The sequence below is a fragment of the Notamacropus eugenii genome, chromosome 4 (genome assembly GCF_028372415.1).
Source record: "Notamacropus eugenii isolate mMacEug1 chromosome 4, mMacEug1.pri_v2, whole genome shotgun sequence".
Taxonomy (NCBI): Eukaryota; Metazoa; Chordata; class Mammalia; order Diprotodontia; family Macropodidae; genus Notamacropus; species Notamacropus eugenii.
Window position 1 is genome coordinate 228,140,674 of NC_092875.1, and position 18,473 is coordinate 228,159,146.

Consider the following 18,473-nt stretch of genomic DNA (forward strand, 5'->3'; position numbering starts at 1 on the left):
TCCCTGGGAGTCACAGCACTTCCACATCCCACCATAGACAGCTCCACACTGTGAGTCCCAACTCATCCCAGGGGAACATGGCAGGAAAGCATGCTCACTGCTTCTGCCCTGCTGCAAAGCTTCTATCTCAGCTCAGGGCAGAGTTCTGAGTTTGGGGGTTCCTCCTCCTGCAGGTCCAGGGGTGAACTGCTCCCTGCTCCTGTCTGAGTTCACACACAGGCAGCTCTCCACTCCTGCTCCATGTCCCACTTCTTGGGAAAAGGGATTGCTCCATTCCAAGCTCTCCCTACTCTTGACTGAGTCCAGACACAGCAGGCTCCAGGGGCTCCTGCCCCCCGTCTCATTCTCTGACCAACACCATCCCAATTCCAAGGCAGCTTGTCCTCCCCCAGAATACATAGGCAGGGCCAGCTCTGGTCTGGGCACTGGGCACAGCAAAATAATGCAATGACTGGGATAAGTGAAAGGTAAAGATAAAGACTATCATCATCTAATCCAATAGACAGGGCTCCAACTGTCTTAACAGAGTAATACATCACCAGACTGAGAGAGAACCAACATCTGGAGTCACAAAACTGAGGGGCCCCTTAACAATGGTTACCCAGAGTCTCCTCTGGAAAATCAGAAAAAAAGGCCTCAGGCAAGCAATATCTTCCCTTAAGTGAGCCCCAAGGCAATATCTCACCTCTGAATATATTTACACTTTTAATTAATAGCCTCACAGCCAAAAGGCACAAAAACCTAAGTGACTCAGCACAGAATTACCAAGGTTCAAAGGAGATTAATCCTTCATATGTTTACAATTTAGCTTGAGCCTGGAAAACTGAGCTCCAAGAAAAAAACCATAAAAATTCCACCTTGCTTACACTTATAGTGGAAGGAGTAAAGTTAATGAATTCTGTTTTGTAGATGTTGAGTTTAGAATGTTTATGGCATATACACTTTCAGATATTTAAAAGGCAGTTGGTAAAATGAGACTGGAATTCAGAAGAGAGCTTAAGGTTGCATCTGAAAATCATCTACATAAAAATAATAACTGAACCCTTGAAAACTGTTGAGATCACCAAGTGAGATAGTATTATTGAGTTAAAAAGAAGGCCCAGAAAAAACCCTCAAGAGATGCCCATGGCTAGTAAGAATGACTCAGTGAGGATCCAACAAAAAGCAACTAAGAAATAGTCATAAAAATGATAGGCAGAAAATCAGTAGAGAGATATATATCATGAAAACCTAGAGAGGACAGAATATCTAGAATAAGGTGATAAACAGGTTCAAATATTATAAAGAGAGATTAAGAATTAGAATGGAGGAAAAGGCAATTTGGCAAGGAAGAGATGATTGGTAACTGGAGAGAGCTGTTTCAATTGAATGATATGGTCAAGTCAAATTGCATCTGAGAGTGAGGAGAGTATACAATCACCTAGTAGATGTGCCTTTCTCAAAAAAAGGGGGAGGAAGAAAGATATAAAACAGTAGTTATCTGGAATGGTAGGATCAAGTGATTGTTTTTAAGGATGAAGGAGACAGAAATGTCTGGGTCCAGGGCAGGATTCCACTTATACCCTGATATAGGCATCAACTGATTTAAGAGACAGGAGGCCAGTAAATAGAGAAAAGGTCAAAATTAAGAGAAAGAATGGGAATTATAGTGAGGATAATCTACTGGAGAAAATGTGAAGGTATAAGATCAAGGGTACAAGTTTTGGGTTTTACGAAGAGAAAGGCCACCTCTTCATGCGAACAGGACTGCAGGCAAAGACAGTCATTGGGGAAGAAAAGGAAATTCATGGCCTGTTCTTGATGAAATCATGCTAGTACTTTGTAATTACTATTTCATGTTTTTTTTATTTTATTTATTTTCAGTGTTCTACAATCACTACGATATAAATTAGTTTTTTTCCCCTACCTCCCCCTTTACTCCCCTAGACAGCATACAATTTTATATAGGTTCTACACATACATTCTTATTAAATACATTTTCACTATAGTCATGCTGTGTAGAAGAATTAAAATGAATGGGAGAAATCATATAACAAACCGAAACTTAATACAAAGAAAATGATCTGCTACATTCTGCGATTGAATTCCATGGTTCTTTTTCTGAATATGGAACGCATTTTGCCTTAAAAGGCCTTTGGAAATTTTTTTAAGTCTTTGCATTGCAATGAAGTTCCAAAGACCAGAAAAAACTCACACACTGTAGTCGTTGCTGTGCACAAAATTCTCCTGGTTCTGCTCCTTTCACTCAGCATCAGATCATATAAGTCTTTGCAGGCCTCTCTGAAGTCTTCCTAGTCATCATTTCTTACAGCACAATAGTATTCCATTACATTCATATACCATAATTTATTCAGCCATTCCCCAGTTGATGGGCATCCCCTTGATTTCCAGTTTTTGGCCACCACGAAGAGTGTTGCTATAAATATTTGTACATATGGGACCCTTTCCCATTTTTATGATCTCTTGGGGATACAGTCTTAGAAGCGATATTACTGGGTCAAAGGGTATGCATATTTTTGTAGCCGTTTGGACATAGTTCCAAATTGCCCTCCAGAATGGTTGGATCAGCTCACAGCTCCACTAACAATGAATTAGTGTTCCAACTCTCCCACATCCTCTCCAACATTTATCATCTCCATGTTCTCTCAAGTAAGCCAATCTGACAGGTGTGATGTAGTACCTCAGAATTGTTTTGATTTGCATCTCTCTAATCAATAGTGATTTAGAGCATTTTTTCATGTGACTATAGATAGTTATAATTTCTTCCTCTGAAAACTACCCGTTCTTATCCTTTGACCATACTATTTCACTTTCAAACAAAAAATTACTTTCATCATCCATGCTAAAATTTTGCCAGGAATCAAAATCAAGCTCACTAGTCAATAGCTTGCTCTCTTCCCTTTTCTGAAAGTTAGGACAACATCTGACCTCCTTCAATTTTATGGTACCTCTCTCATTTACCATGATTTTTCAAATATCATTGAGAATAGCTCAACAATTACATGGTAGTTCTTTCAGGACCCAACAATATAATTCTTATGGGTCAGCTGACCTGAATCCATCAAAAGCAGGTAGAAGTTCTCTTATTACCACCTCACTTATCTTGGGCATCAACATTAGTCATTTTTTCTCTATCATTTCCACTTCAGAGAAAGCAGAGAAAAGAAAGTCTCTTGGTTGAAAAAGCACAGAAGTAAAATGTAAGTTGAGCAGTTTTGCCTTCTCTCTATTATCAGTTATCACTTTCCTATTCACTCTAAATAAAGTTACCTTTCCTTCTTTCATCTTTCTTTTCCTCTAGATATCATTTTTTAAAATTTGTTACTCTTAGCTACCTGCACCAGACTCAGCTCATTCTAAGCTTTAGCATTACAGACACTATTTTCACAGGACTGTGTCACATATATTCATCCGCTATTACCTGGCCCTGTACATTTCTTTTTAAAGTCTAAGTTGGTTAGTGACTTCTTCGTGAATCTACATTGATCTTTTCAGACAAATCCCATTTTTCCTTCTCATTGAAATTGTTTTCCTTTAGTTGGAGCTTATGTGATAGTTTCCTGTTTCAGTAATAACATTCATCAGCATTATCTTCTTAATGGAAGCTCAGTGGCTGCCATCCTCACTCCCTTCTCCTCTCTGAACCACTGACACCACAGCAGGGTATCAGTGAAATCCTGCCCTGAACCTATGCCCCATCACCAATCAATGTGATATTTGAGAAATTATGTTGGTGACTAATCAGAGTTTGATGTTAAAAAGCAGGAAAGGAAGGTACAAATTAAGTAGCAGAGAATTAAGAAGAAGAAACATAGAAGCTCAAATTGGTACTTCTAAGACCTCTGCCATGGTCTGGTTCTATCTTATTTCAATGAAGTCAATTTGACAAAAATCAAATACAAACCTCTCTATTTGGCATTTAAATTTAGTAACAATCTATCTACTTTCTACTTTTCCAGATTCCTTATACATTACTCCCTTCCATGCATTCTATGATTCAGTCATTCTGTTTGTCATGCACAAAGTTCTATCTTTCATCTCCATGCCTTTGTACTTGTTATCTCCCAGGTCTGAAATGTACTCCTTTCTCAATACTGCTTCTTGAAATCCCTAATATCGTTCAAGATACTCAAGTACCAACTTTTACATGAAACCTGATCATTCCAAATGTTAATACCTTTCCTCCCAAAACCGTTTTGTATTTATTTGTTTTAAACTCTATACATACTTATAAGCATGCTCTTTCCCCTTTCCTATTACTAGCCAATCAACAAGAACTTATTAAGCACTTATTGTTTTCCATGCACTGTATTAAGTATTAGGTATACAAGAAAAACCATAAATGGTCCCTACCCTACCCAAGAGGAGATTACATTGTTATGAGCTGCTTGGGGGAAAGAATTATTTCCCTTTTGTCTCTGTATACCTAGTGCTTAGCATAGTGGTTGTCACATAAAGGGTATCTAATATATGCTAAGTTTATTGACATTAGTAGAACCTAAGGCTACATTTGCCTATCTTAGCTGTCATATTTCAATATTCCACTAAAATCCTAATTTTTCCTGTAGTAGGAATTATTGTGTTGCTCTGCCTTTCCCTTCCTATACATATGCAATTTATTTTTCAGTCGAAGTATGGGAAATTATATTTACCCCTAGTAAATTTCATCTTATTAGATTTGACTCAGTCTAGTCTACTGCAATATTTTTAAATATTGATTGTTATGATAAACATAAAATCACTATAACAAAAAATAATAGTTACTAAATGCATGAAATATAAGATATGTGATCAAGTAGATTTAAACATTGAGAAAATCAAGGAAGGTTTCCTGGAGGAGGTTACATGTGAGTTAGACTTTAAAAAATAAATAGAAATTTGGAGCTTCATAAGGAGATGAAAGAGACATGTTCAAGAGAAGGGAGACATTTCCCTTCACCATCTATACTATGTCTCTTGGAGAGCTCATAGCTTCCATGGGTTCACTTATGATTTTTATGCAGTTGACTCTCAGACATGTACATCCAGATTCAGTCTCTTCCCGGGTTTTCAGCCCTGCCATGCCTCTTAGACATCTCAGGACTAATGTTCTCTAAGCATCTCAAAGTCAGCATATCCAAAACAGAGCTCAGGAGGTGCAGGTGTCAAATAAGATGGGGCTATGGGATTAGAGATAAGGGAATAAGGTGCAAAGATGTTGTTGAGGTAGAAATGAAGGGATTTGGCAACTGATTGAATATATGGGACTAGGGAGATTGAAGAATCAAGGATAATGATGACCTTGCAAAGTTGGAAGACTAGTAGTCTTACAAATAGTTTTCATTCATTTTTTAAAAAAACAAATTAATCAATGGTTTATCTATTTAATTGGTGCATTTTTCATAAAACTCCAGATTTTATTTATTAACTCAGTGGCTTTTTAACACTCAATTTTATAAATCTCACTTTTAATTTTAGGATTTTCAATTTAGTATTTAATTGAGAATTTTCAGTTCATTTTATGTTTAATTCATATCCAATTCATTGGTCTGTTCTTTATTTTATTGATGTAAGCATTTAGAGGTAGAAATTTTCATCTGATTATTGCCTTTGCTGTATCCCATAGGTTTTGATATGTAGTCTCATTATTGTCAGTCTCTTTAATGAAATTATTGATCATTTCCATGATTCGTTCTTTAACTTACTCTTCTTTCAGATTAGGTTGTTTGATCTCCAATTAGTTTTTAATCTATGTTTCTGTTCCCTATGAAGTATATTTAATTGCATTATGATATGAAAAGTATACTTTTAATATTTTCTGTTTTAACTATAAATGTATAACTATATTATATAATATAGATATACATATAATATAAATATATTATATATAAAATATGCAACTCAAAATATGTAGTATATGGTCAATATTTGAAAAGGTACCATAAACCACAAAGAAAATGGGGTATTCCTTTCTATTCCCATTCACTTCTCTTCAGATATATAGATATCTAATCTAGCTTATCTAAAATTCTATTCACTTTCTTGAATTTTCTTTGTTAGATTTATCTAGTTCTGAGAGAGGCAGATTAAAGCTCCCCTTCCCCAGGATTACAGTATTACAATCAATCTCCACCTGTAATTCATTCAGCTTTTCTTTTAAAAATTTAGATGCTATGGTGTTTGGTGCATATAGTTTCAGTACTGATATTTCTTTATTGTCTATGGCACCTTTTATCAAAATGTGGTTGCCCTGTTTTCCTCTTTTAATTAAATCTATGTTAGTCAATTTTTTCAGAGATCATGATTGCTCCCTCAGTCTTTTTTGCATCAGCTAAAGCATAATAAATTCTACTACCACCTTCCATTTTAACTCTCTATATATCTCTCATTCTTAAATGTGTTTCTTGTAAACAACATATTGTTGGATTCTAATTTTTAATCCATCCTGCTATCCATTTCTGCATTATGGGGGAGTTCATGCCATTCAAATTCAAAATTATAATCACTATTTGTGAGTTTTGCTCCATCCAATTTTTAGTGACTATTTCCTTTCTAATCCTCTCTTTTTACCCTATCCCTATTATCTTATCCTCTCCCCTCACCCTTGTAAATCTTAATTTACACACCGTTCTAAAAGTCCCTCTCTCAATCTGTCCTCTATTACTCTTATTTCTTTATAAATCTAGAAGACATACGCCATTTTTGATGTATATGTTGTTCCATCATTAGTCAAGAACCGATGAAAGTAAGGTTCCAGCACTACCAGCTCTCTATCCTGACCTGCTTCTTCTGTATCAGTCTTCTTTTTACACACCATTATTATAAGATAATTGCTCCATTTTGCCTTTTCCTACCCAATTTTGCTTTTTATATCACCTCATCATGCACAACTCAGGCCCAACCTTTCTTTCAAACTATCCTAGTAATGATGACAATCTTAAGAATACTGATAACATTTTCATACATATGAAGTAAACAGTTTGACCTTTATGAGTCACTTATAATCTGTCTTTAATGTTTTCCTTATATTTCTTTTATATCAAATTTTCTATTGAGTTCTGATCTTTTTGTCACAAACATTGAAAGTCTTTCACTTTGTTAAATGTCCATTTTTTAAAATTCAAGATTATACTCAACTTTGCTGCACAACCCCAGATCTTTTGCTCTTTGAAATATAATGTTCCAAGACCTATGGTCTTTATTGTAGAAACTGCTAGGTCTTGCAAAACTGTGCTTGTATGTCTGCAGCATTTAAATTAATTTTTTTTTCTTATTGCCTGTAATGTTTTATCCTTAACTCAGGATTTTTGAAACTTGGCTATGACATTACTACAAGTTTTCCTCCTGGGCTCTCTTTCAGATGGTGAATGGTAGATTTTTTTCTATTTCCACTTTATCCTCTTGTTCTAGAACTTCAGAGCAATTTTCCTTAATAATTTCTTGTAATACTACGTCAATATTCTTGTTTGATCATAACTTACAGGTAGTTCAACAATTCTTAATATTGTCTCTCCTTGATCTGTTCTCCATATCACTTGTTTTTCTAATGAGATGTTTCAGATCTCTTCTATTGTTTCTAATTTTATTATTTCTTAATGTCTTACAATGTCATTTGATTCCTCTTGCCCAATTCTTATTTTCAAGGAGTTAATTTCTTCCCTAAGATTTTGGGCCTCTTTTTTCTATTTGTTATCCTTTTATAATGCTCTTGCATTGCTTTTTTTCCCTAGTTTTTCCTTGACCTCTCTGATTTTTGAAGCCATTTTTAAGTTCTTCCAAGAACTCTTTGGACTTGTGATCATTTGATGTTACTCTTTGGTGTAAGAGTGGCTTTTTTTTAACCTCACCATCATCCTTTGAATATGAATTGAGGTCTTCTTTTATATCATAGCAACTATCTATGGTTAGGTTCTTTCTCCTTTTTTACTCATTTTTATTTTTATTTTGGTTTATATTGTTTTTAGTAGTTTATTATTATAATCAAGTTTTAATCCTGAGTTGCAGCTAATGGTTCCCCAGGTATCAGGTCTTCCTTACTGTAATTTTCTGAATTCTGTCCAGGGCCCAATCTCAGGCACTAATCTCCTTCCCTCAACCATAGTTAGGGCATGTAGAAACACTCTCCTGAAAGTGTTTTTGCTCCCTGTGATACTGCACTTACCAGCATATGCTCTCTCTACCTTGCCTTCAGCTACAATCCATGATCATGTTTGAAAGCACCACTTGGGCCTAGGGGATCAGAAAGTTGAGTGGGGGAAGATTGAAGGAACCTTGCTATCTCTGAATGCCAGGTTTCATTCTTTTGGTTAAGATACTTTTATAAACATTCCATCAAAGTCAAAGAATGTAAGTACAAGGTGAAGGTTGAGTACCAAGAAAATTCTGAGTGTTCTCTAAAAAGAGGTGGTAGGCAATTGCTCAAAAGGCTCACATGGAAGAGAGCCCAACTTTCAGATGACTTTTATTTGGTGGACTTCCTTTGGCATTTGGTATGGGACAATAGTTGTCTGTCTTCACAAAAACAGAACTAGAATAGAATAAGGAATAAAAGGAATGCCACTATCCAAAACCCAGGCAAACATGCCACCATAAAATTGATGTACAATACTGATAAACTTCTCTGGGTAACCAAATTTTGACATAATTTTCCATAAGCCCTCATGACTCAAGGCCTTGGTCAGATCTACAAACGTTCTGTACAGACCTCTGTTTTGCTTGTGGCATTTCTCCTGGAGTTGTTGGGCAGCAAGCACCACATCAACTGTTCCTCGGCCCTTTCTGAAGCCACACTGGCTCTCAGGTACATGCCCATCTTCCAGCTGAAGGATCAGCCTATTAAGGAAGACTCTAGCAAGAATTTTGCCAGCAATGACCAAGGGAGAGATTCCCCTGTGATCGTCGCAGGACAATCTATTCCCTTTAGCCTTACAGAGATGGACAATGGAGGCATCCTTGAATTCCTGGGACATAACCTCCTCTTGCCATATAAACTGGAAAATTTCAGTCAGCTATTGTATGAGCAATGGACCCCCTATCTTGTAAATCTCAGCTGGAATAGAATCAGCACCAAGTGCTTTGCCACATGAAAGGAGTCTAATGGCCCTCAAAACCTCTTCTTCAGTTAGAATTTTGTCAAGGAGGAATTGACTTCAACCTGAGGTAAATGACCAATGGCCTCAGTATTGATTGATGATGGTCAATCTTGTGTGTGTGTGTGTGTGTGTGTGTGCATACATATATATGTGTATATATATATACACACATATATATATATATATATAGTGTGTTTGTGTGTGTGTGTGTGACTGTGCTATTAGGTTCACTTTTGGACAGTTAACCTAAGCTTACTTGTCTTGATTTCCTTCCTAAAAAAATTTACCCAATATTTTCCTTTTATTAGCACCAGAAGAACAATATTCTCATATACCCTTTGGTCTCAGGTTCTCTTGTTGATGTAACTTTCTTCTCATGATGTTATTTATATTCTCCCAAACTTTCAACACATGAAGGATTCTACTTAGAGCAAAAGTAAGAATGGGTGAAAGTGAAAGTCAGTGATGAAGAAGGAATAGAATAGGAAGTAGCACAGACTTGGACTATATGCACACTAAAACTTCTTTACCCTCATCTTACACAGTCTCAGTTAGGACTAGCTCTTCAGACCTGCTTTTGCCAAAAGCACTATGCACTACAATGTAGGTATGGAAATGATTAACAGGTATCAACCTCATTGAAGGATATACACAGTTATCTACAGGAAGTCAGTTACTAGTACAAAATGGATTTCACAATTCTTACTCAATATCTGTACAAAGTTATCTGGCAAACTTTCTGCAGGCAAGAAAGTATTATTGGAGAATAGCCCAGTTGCTGGCTCTGGGATGGAGAAAACCCCTTTTTAATTCCTTAGCCAAGACTAAATTGCCTGTGAAATACTACAGGGGTGTGCACAGGGATAAGGAGACTGACAATTATTGGGGGGTTTTTAATTACTAGTTAGCTTAAGGAACCAAACAACGATGTATTAATATTTCGTGAATGAAAGATTTTCATGATTGAAAGTAAGAGTCAGAAGGAAAAGAAGTAATTAGCAAATATGGAAACAAATATCACAGTCCGGAGAATTTCCCATTTGCCCTGGTGATAAGAACTCTTTCCCAAGGTCCTAAAGAAAATACACTATGGATGATGAAAGCTGGGTCTTTACAAGTAACAATAATGATAATAATAATAACTTCCTATTCTATTAGGATTCTGAAGGATGGCTTATTCCAGTACTGGGGAGTATATACCTCATAAAACATATGATAGTATGTCTACATAAGTCATCATAATGGTCCATATATAGTATGAACCTCTAAAATAAAATTCTTCTGAAAGGAAAAAAATACACAGGTATGCACTCAAAAAATTACTGATTATTTAAAACAGGTTTTAAGAAGTGGAGAAGCATACTGTACAGTATTGGACTTGTAGTCAGGAAGAAAAATTCAAATCCTTCCTCCAACACTTACTAGTTCTTTGATCACATGTAAGTCAATCTTTCTTGGCCTTAGTTCCCTTATCTATAAAAATAAAGATAATAATAACATTGATAGTTCCTACGTCACAGTTTCTTGTGAGGCTCAACTGGGATGATGTACATAAAATACTTCAATAATCTAAAGGTACTATATAAATATTAGTCATTGTTATTTAAATAAAAGAGTCAAAAGCCTGAGGACCTGTGTTTAAGTCTGACACTTACTAACTACAACTATGGGCAAATTACTTAACTTTTCTTTTCCTGAGTTTCCTCATCTATAAAACAGGGAGTGTGACATTTCTACTATTTGTCTCATAATGTCGTTTTAAGGAAAGAGCATTGTATACCTTAACACATTATAGAGATTATAAGAGAACCCAGTCCCACAAACTTGAGCAAGGTACAACAGGTGATGATACTACTCTATTGTGCACTGTTTGGTTGGAAGTGTTTGCCACATATCTAGGGAGAAGCTAGTGATGGTCTCCTAAGAGGGAAGGCAACAAGGAGGAAGAGAGAGAAGCTGGCAGAGAAAGGGTGGTGTTGGGGGTGGGGGGAGTAGATGTCATGAGCCAGAGCCTGGCTAAGGTTCCATCATCCTCACGCTTTCTTTGTTTCCTCTGGTGTTAGACTTCAGTCATATAGTTTCTGTTTTAGTTATCAAGAGTTTTCCTTCAATCATTACAGAGCTAGGTTTCAACTTTGTTTGGTTTCTACTGCTAATAATTGGAGCTTTCTCTGTTTGTGCTACACTTCTAGACATTGATATGGCAGCACTCTGTGGACATTGGGTCCTCTTCCATGAAGGACTTTGAAATTCCATTGTCAAAAGACAACACTGTCCTTGGTTGGCAGATAGCTTACTTCATTCCCTGTGTAAGACATCACACTCTATTCCTTTATTTGCAAACCTGAGGAAAGAAGGGGGACTTACACTGTCTTAGCATTGAAGGCGTTGAGGTAATTGCAGAATGATGCCAATGTCAGTGCTTACTGCTTCATTTTGATTCCTTGTTATTTATCTTGCATTGTTTTTCAAGTAATTTTTTTCACATTATTATGATTTTGTTCAGTTGTTTCAGTTCTGTCCAACTCTTTGTGATCCCATTTGGGGTTTTCTTTTGCAAAGATACTAGAGTGGTATGTCATTTACTTCTGCAGCTCATTTTACAGATGAGAAACTGAGGCATACAAAGTTAAGTGACTGGCCCAGGGTCACAGTTAGTGAATGTCTGAGGGCAGATTTGGCCTCAGGAAGATGAGACTTCCTGACTTCAGGCTCAGATCTTCATCCACTGCAGTGTCTAGCTGCTTTAGACAAGATTTAAACCTAAGTACCCTAAGTCTGGGTCTAGTATGCTTCTCTCTACACTGTTGTTCAATCATTTCAACTGTGTCTATCTCTTCATGACCCAGTTTTTGGTTTTCTTGGAATTTACTGGAGAAGTTTGGCATTTCCTTCACCAGATCATTTTATAAATGAAGAGTTGAGGTAAATAGTGTTAAGTGACTTGCATAGAGTCACACAACTGTCTGAGGCCAGATTAGAATTTAAGATTAGTCTTCCTGACTTCAAGGCCAGCACTCTATCCATTGTGCCACCTAGTTGTCCTTCATGATTTATGATGCCTCTTGATTAATCTTCTCAGTCTGGGGAATAGGATTCAGATAGGAAAAACAGGAGTTTACAAATAGTGGTTGAATAAGATGATGAAACCAAATAAGTTTTAAAAGATGGAAGAAAGGTAACTTTGCAATATCATGTAAATGTGAAGCATTATTGATATCATCATCATTTTAAGCAAGTGAGACATTCATCTTTATTCTAACAACTTGGGGTTTTGACTGTACAAATGCATGAAAAGTTCCCAAAGCAGTAATAAGTCACTTCCTGTATGTTAAAATAAATCAATTTCATTTTAAGGTGATTTTATACAGAACTTTCCATATCCTGCATTTTTCAATCCTTTTCTTCAATAAAGTGTACGTTATTTATAAGCGTGAGGCTTCTATGTAGTTTGCAAGACTTTGGCATCTCATTCCTTATTCTTCATGCATATTTTCTAACATATTTCTTGACATCCTCTCATTCTCAATTTTTCATTGAATTCATTGAGTATCAAGTTGTACGTTGATTTCATTTTGAAGATCTTTTTGAGTTTTTCATAGAATTTCCCTGACCCTTGATCCTTCTCAACTACTTTTGGTACATAAGTTGCAATCATTTTCATGGTGGTTATTTTGAGAACACTGATGAGTATTGCAATTGAATTCAGTGAAATGTTCTATGAAACGATGACTTATGTTGCCTTTGGGTGAATAATAAAATCAGTTTCTTGTTTACCTCTCCAAGGAAAACCTGGGAGTTGTCCTTCCAGTTAGCTACAGCTTCCTTAAATCTTCTAGTTTCATTTATCTTGAGAGTGATATCCATATGATTCAGTCACATCAGTTTTTTTGAAAGCAATATGGCAAAATGTCAGAGTTAAAGATTTCGTCATGTATTTTGAACCTGTGATTTTACTGCTTGAGATACTTAATACTTGAGAAACTTACAGTAATATAATGCTTATGTTAATACTTGAGAACCTTATGCTTAAAATATAATCTTAAAAGGCAAAAAAATATATTTTTCTAAACATATTGCAAACACCAGGAAAAATCAGCAATTGGAGAATGAATACATTACGGCATGTGAAGATAATGGAATGATAGGATGCAATAAGAATTGACAAATATGAAGAATACAAAGAACAAGGCAATATAAATGCTATGTTATTCAGAAAGTATGATCTGAACAAGAAGATTCAAACCTATGACTGTACAACAATGACAAAAACAGAAATTTAAAAAGGAAAACTACCGAGAAGAAAAAGAGAATAGGAGACACAAATTTAAAAAACAGTATTCTGTTGTGAGTATATGTTGTATTGCATGTGTATATTTATATTCATGCATATATGCATATATTTCATTCTTCTAGAAAACTCCTAATGAAGAAATTCTATGAATGCTGGTTATCATCATTTCTCCAATAAGTGACTTTTCCAGAATCATACAGCCTATACATGCTCAAGGTAGAACTCGAACTCAGGTTTTCCTAATTTGGATGACAAATCTCTATCCACTTTTCCATACTGACTGACTATTTTAAATTAATATGAATTTTATTACTGAATAAAAACAAATTTGAATTTATTGTTTTGCATGCAATAATTTTAAATTTGGTTTGTTTTTGTTTAATTTAGAATTTTTAAAAGGGTGAACTTCCTTGAGACTACTGTGGATGTATAAGCTGATCAATGATGAATGTGTGTGTGTGTGTGCACATGTAGTTGAAACAAAGGCAGGTATATGAGGATACATAAAAAAAAAAAAAACAGCACAGTTCTATAATACTGTCAGGACCACCAGTCCTTAGAATGAGCTGAAGTTGATGCTACATGCCAAGGACAGCAATAAAAACTGATATTTACATAACTCTTTCATGTTTGTGAAGTGTTTACATATATTACCTTGTCTTATTTAATCCTTACAACAATCTCGTGAGGGAGATTCTGTTATTATGCTCATTTTCTAGATGAGGAAACTGAGGATCAGAAAGGATAAAGATTTGGCCAGATATATAGCCAGTATCTGAGTCATAATTTAAACTCAGGTCTTCCTGATTCCAAGTTAAGCATTTTTTTTATCCTCTGTGCTATGCCACTTCTCTTTCCTGTATTGGAAGCAAGAGAAAAATCAAAGTTCAAGGTAGACAAGTTGATGAACATGACAACGAAAAGGAAGAAAATAAAAATAGCTTCTCTTTATACTTATAGTGCTTTAGGGTTTGCAAATCACTTTACAGATATTTCATTTTACCTTCACAACAATCTAGGGAAATAGGTTTTATTATTATTGTAATTTTATAGTTAAGGAAACTGAGGTAGGTAGAGATTAATGGACTTACCCAGAGTCGCACAGCTATTAAGTGTCTGAGACTGGATTTGAACTCAGATCTTCTGGATTCCAGACTCAGTTATGTTCATCCTTTTCATGACCTAGTTGCCTCATGTAGTATTTCTTGTTTTTGTCTATCAAGGACAAAGATCTTTGGTTTGGGCAGTATAGAGAAAATAAGTTCACTACATTTGATTGGAGTTGAATACATGTTAAGAAAAATCCTTGTGTAATGAGTTCAAATTCCCTACTACAGGTAAATTGTTGGATTTTTTTTTAGTCAGAAGACTGACTAAACCCAGGTGGGTTTGAGTACTCTTTCTGTCACTTCTTACCTGTACAACCATAAACAAGTGACTTTATCTTCCAGAGTTTTATGTTTCTGATCTGAAAAGTGAAGGGATTACACAGATGACCTTCAAAGTCTTTTCCAGATCTAAATCAATATTCCTGTGAACTCTTTGTGTTTCAACATCATCATTTGTAAAATGAGAAAGTTGGGCTGTTAGACACTCTGCGAACTTTCAGCAATTAATTTACAATCCTATTGTCACTATATTAAAAGACAAGAAATGACTGGTTACTGATGGGTTAGAATTTCCAGATTGGATATATAGCCAGACTAATTAGAGCAAACTAAAATAGAATAAAATATAATGATGAGAAGAATACTCTGAGCAAAATTACAATAGTTCCAATCTCATTTATTTAAACAAAGTGTTGACTAAAAAAATGGGAATAAGCTCCCTTCTGACATTAAAGGCTGAGTCATATTAGGGACTTCACTTCTCTCTGGCTAATTTGCTTAGTATTTCACTCCTTCACCTTCACAGAGCTGATACTTGAGAATGTCGTTGTATAGAACTATAATGGTTCCAAAAGTAAGCTTTATCTTCATGGAAAACAAAGCAGAAAAGACTTCCATTACAACTAATGGAATATTGGCTAACTCTTTCTCTTTTTTTTAACTCTTTTCCAGTGGTTCCTCCAAGCTCTAGGTTACCTTCCTCCCAAGATGTTTATAGTCCCCACAACTCAAAGTTTTCCCCTCAAATGAGATTTTGTGTGTCTCTGTGTGTGTATATATATGTGTGTGTGTGTGTGTGTGTGTATACATATGTATATGTGTGTGTGTGCTTTGCAACCTTTAAAGTTACATACATATGAGCTATCATTATCATCATTTTTATTACACTTGTTACTAATTACTCTTTCTCTTCCTCCTCTTCTTCCTCCCACCACTACCCTGGGTGGGATTTCAGTGAGGGGAAAGGTCAGTGTTGATTCCATTCTGTTATTCACCCCTATCATGCTGTCTCTTGGTAAGTGACCATTGCTTGACTTTTCTGCAGATATCCTCCAGGTTATGCACATTCTTCCTATAAGGATGCATTATTTCTTGACAAGCAGAATAATAGAAAAGTTGTAGTGGAATCTCAAGGCCTACAAGGCCATAAGTTCATTCGTCCATTTACTACTTCCACAGACCCACCCTATAGATAACTTCTTCAGGTGAAAAGGGACATGCCTTCTGGTTGATCAAGTTTCCTTTTCCCATTGCTATTTGAGTTAAAGTCAATTAGTCCTGTGTGATGCTTTTTTTCCTTAGCTCATGAGTAGGGTGTCTTTTTATCTTCAGCATATTTTACTAAGCCTTAGGAGTCTCTCTCTCTCTCTCTCTCTCTCTCTCTCTCTCTCTCTCTCTCTCTCTCTCTCTCTCTCTCTCTCTTCATTCTCCACCTCTGGAGGAAGAAATTGCTTATCCTTCCAAGAATGTTATAATAAAACTGCAAAAGCTATTAAGTGAGAGATTGTCTATGAAAGGCAGAAAAAAAGAAAATAGTAGTAGTAAATGGTCATTCTCTGCTAAAGGGGATCGAGTTCATTCTTGAACTACTCACAATAATGGAGAGGTCTGTGATCTTCTTGCGGTATGTACACAAAACATAAGAAAGAATTTCCTAAGATTTATAAAACATCTGACAACTGCCCACATTTCGTGAATCATGTAGACATAAATGGCCTACATAGAGAACCTAAAAGGTAAATCTAATCATTATGAAGTCTTGAACAAAAACTGAAGACTGTAGAGTCTAATGTTTTGTTTCCTTGTTGATGCCCATTGAACACAAAGGATCTAGAAGAGAAAAATAAATTTAGGAAGTGAAGAGCCAGCTAAGAAAGTAGTGTCTAAAAAGAATATTGGGATTTCTGGATCACTGCTTACAATATAGGATTTATAAATTCCTGGTTGGAGATGGAGTAGATCTAACAAAGTTTAATAGCATTATATTTGCCAGGTATCTTGTAAATATAATCAAAAGGGATTTAAACTAAAAAGAATGAAGGTAAGAGAAAACAACTTGTATTAATTCCCAAAATTAGGTACCGTATGCAGTAGACTCAAAAAAGAAAGATGAATAGTAGAGCAGATAAGCCAAAATTCAAAGAACATAAAACCTAAGATAAGAGTCAAGATTAAAACTTGGAGCCTCAAGTGTTTATACATACATATACAGAATTTAGGCAACAAATAAGGGGTATTAGAGGTCCTGATGAGATGAAACCCATGAATGGATGATGGCTTTTCATGGGTATACCTTTTTCAAAATAAGTAAATGAGGGCAGGGGTAACATTATATATTAAGACATAATCAGGTAAGAGAATCCAGAAACTTTCTGGGGGAGAATACATGATGGGGAGAATTTGAGTTAAGTTGAGAGAGGAAGAGAAGTTATTTAGTCATTGGATTATCCTACAAATCACTTAGATGGAAAGAAGTGGATAGAGAGTTAGAGAACCAGATCATAAGCAGGTACATCATCACAATGGTGATGAGGGACTCCAGTTATCCAGATATATGCTGGAATTCTCTGCCAAAAGCAGAGTGACTTCTTGACTCATCTTAGTAAAAATGTAATCCTTTAAAAGTGGAGGAAACAACAAGAGGAATTCTATTTTGCATTTATTCTTAATACTAGAGAGGATCTGGGAAGGAAATGATAGGAACCTTGAGTGAAGTGGCCATTCCATCCAAGTTTATAATACAGAAGAAAGAGAAAACTGGGCATAAATTGATGTGCACCCTAAATTGTGTGAAAACAGCTTTCAATGGAGGAAAAATAGGTAGAATTTCATGGAGTTCAATGCTTGAGGTGGGGGTGGAGTGGGGCAGCCCAGGAGGAATATGAGATGCTCAAGATTGAATTTCTGAAATCACAAAGGGAAACAATTCCAATGAAGCGGGGAAATGGAAATTTTCTAGAGATACCAACATGGATGCAATGTGAACTCACCAACCAACTTAAAGTTTAAAAAGAAAAATACACAGCATAATAGAAAATGAATATAAGTGTGGTATGGCCCTATAAAATTGGATCAGGAATACTAAAGCTTAGACTGAGCTGGAATTGGCAAGGGGAGTTAAAGGCAACAAAAAGAGACTTTTCATTATATTGGGAGAAAAAGGAGGATCAAAGAGTGAATAGGAACTTTAGGTAAATGGGATATCAATTGATGACAGAAAGAATGCAAAATTGTTCAAGTCTTACTTTGTTTCTGTCCTTTATACAGAATAAATATATGCTGGCAATAAGTGAAGAAAAATGACTAATAGGGCTTTGATACTCAAGATAAGTAAGAAGACAGTAAGAAAGGGGAATATTTAGTTGCCCTTACTTAAGTCAAATCACCTGATCTCAATGAACTACATTATCTGATCTTGAAGGATTGCCATTTATGATCAGAGAGCCATTATCACTAGATATTTGAATGCATAGGCATATCCAGCAATATATCTAGATGTTTATGTACACATGTATCATGAATTCAGATATACATCATTTTGATGCCATGGTCCTCTTTGAGAATGAAGGACAAACACAACAAAAACATCTGGATATACAAGTACACAATGCCATGAATACTCACAAGAGGCCAGATGTACATCTAGACCTATATATATGTACTCACCATTTAGATGTGCACATCCATGTATCTGGGCATTATCTGGATGTATATATGCAA